Consider the following 2,164-nt stretch of genomic DNA (forward strand, 5'->3'; position numbering starts at 1 on the left):
TTTATTAGAAACTGAGAATGACAGAAATACAGATGATAATACATATAAACGGATAGTTTGCGTGTAAAATGAAGAAAAACAAGCTTCTATATTACACTAAAAATAAACACGTCAGTAACTAGCTTATTTGCTAGCTGGCCGGCACATCACATTAAACTACTTAATTTCATAGTTGTGCAGATAACTCAATATGTAGAGTTTGAATCCCTTGTTTTGCTTGCTTTCTGGAGCAGGGACCAGGCATTTACAATTCAATGGACATCACTGATGCTTATTTTAAGCAGGTCTTGGAGACATCAACTAAAACTGGACATTTTTGGCGACGCGGGTGATTGCCTCAAGGAAACCGGAAACTGATTTGCCAACATTTTATTGGCATATTTTTGCCATCACTGGCTACAGCAGATGTTCGTTACTACACTTGTGCACAGAGCTAGTAACTTTGCAAATCTATATTTCACTGATAACTAAAAAGAGAAAAAATACAATAAGAAACTGTTAAGCCTGTGTTTTACCAGTTTATCAATAAGGGAACTGGTTAGTGGAATTGAGTTGTTTAGTTGGAAAATCTGACATATACAAAAAAAAACATACTGTTAAGCAGAGTGAAGGGCTTTCCCTTGCCTCATGTCTAGTAATTGAATTAGTTTTTGAAATAGGGGGCAAGAGGCAGTTGTGTAAGAATACAAGTATTTTATTTGGTAAAGGTATAAATTTGACATATTAACAAAGAAAATTGCATTGAAAACTGTTATCAATATTAAGTAAGGGAAGTGGTGTTAAAAATGTTTAAGTGGGAATTCAGAAATAGAAACATTTCATATGTCATTTCTTTTAAGGTAGCTTGTTGTATATATAGCTACGGTAACAAGAAACGAAATATGCACAAATGCAGAAACACATGTATTATAGTAAAATGTAAATGAGAACAAAAGTGGGGAAAAATTGTGCAATGATTGTGGAATGTATTTGCAGTGTTAAATTTGTGTAATGTGTGTCTTTCTACATATTCTATGCTGACACAATATAATACAAAATGTGATGTACTGTATGCTGCAATCGTGTAATGTGTAATATTGAGTGCAATACAATTCTCATGTGTGACTTTGGATTGTTATGAATTAGAAGGTTGTTAAGTAGGGTGGATTTAAAACACATGGTCCATTGTGAAATTTCAGGCAGCCACAGACTTCTTTGATATCTGTACATCCAGTTGTTGATGTTGTATCCAGTGGTCCAGAGTTTTCATTGAGTTATGCTTCACATTTTAGATAATTGTAGTTAGCCTGTGTGGAAACACAAAATAGACAAACATGTATATGTATATAAACAAAATATTGAATAAATGAAACATTAAAAGGTGCATTTGTGACATTTGCATGTGTTACAAATATGTTATTGACAGTAAGCAGTGTATAGGTGAATTATTTTAAGCAAATATGTGATTGTGTTTGTTGAAATATATATGTTGTACATGTTGTACTGTACAATATTTTGTGTATAGGATTACTAGGTACTATTATGCTGTAACTACGTGTTTTGTCTTCATGTTAATATGTTTACAGTGTATGGATTGTGAAATCCAAAGAAAAATAAATTATAAATATATTTACCACAAGGTAGGAAGGAGTAGGGTCTTATCAGCCAGCGTTCAGGAGACATCTTAGTTGTCAGTTTAGTAATAGTAGTTTCTCAGGGTATTCAGCGAGAATATCTCAATGCTTGGTTGAAATCTGGACTAGGCTCCTGTAATTATACATAAATATTTAGTTGATGCAGTAAAACAATTTAGGTAGAACAGACATTTTGCCCCAAGAGAGACTAATTGTTAATTGTAAGTAGGTAGGTATAAAAGCATACTTTTTAGTGCAGGTGTTTTAGTGTTTCCAGACTGAAATTGCTGAATGATGAAACCATTGGTACTTCCACAAGGTTTAAAGGCCTGAAGTGGGTAGCTGAAAAGCATAACATTAAGATTTTAAGAGAATCATGTTTACAATGTGACCTTTATTACAATAAAAACTTGGTAAATGTATAATATACTTTACTTGATGTAGTAGTGGTGGTGGGAGAGTTTTCAGTAGTTGGCTGGTTTAATGAAATCCACCATTTCAAAGCATAAGGATTCAGCAAGAAGATTTCAATGCTGTGTTTGGTATCTGGA

General features: G+C 33.2%; 1 long non-coding RNA gene across 1 annotated transcript; it reads right to left on the minus strand.

Annotated features, from left to right (window-relative positions):
* Nucleotides 1-943: 943 nt before the first annotated feature.
* LOC136933632 (uncharacterized) lies at nt 944-1,927 on the minus strand. Its single transcript, XR_010874819.1, has 3 exons — nt 1,861-1,927; nt 1,614-1,746; nt 944-1,286 (listed from the first exon to the last, which is right to left on the minus strand). It is a non-coding gene; the product is annotated as an uncharacterized lncRNA (long non-coding RNA).
* Between the last annotated feature and the right edge of the window lie 237 nt (nt 1,928-2,164).

This window comes from Osmerus mordax, chromosome 2 (assembly GCF_038355195.1).
Source record: "Osmerus mordax isolate fOsmMor3 chromosome 2, fOsmMor3.pri, whole genome shotgun sequence".
In the NCBI taxonomy this organism is placed as follows: Eukaryota; Metazoa; Chordata; class Actinopteri; order Osmeriformes; family Osmeridae; genus Osmerus; species Osmerus mordax.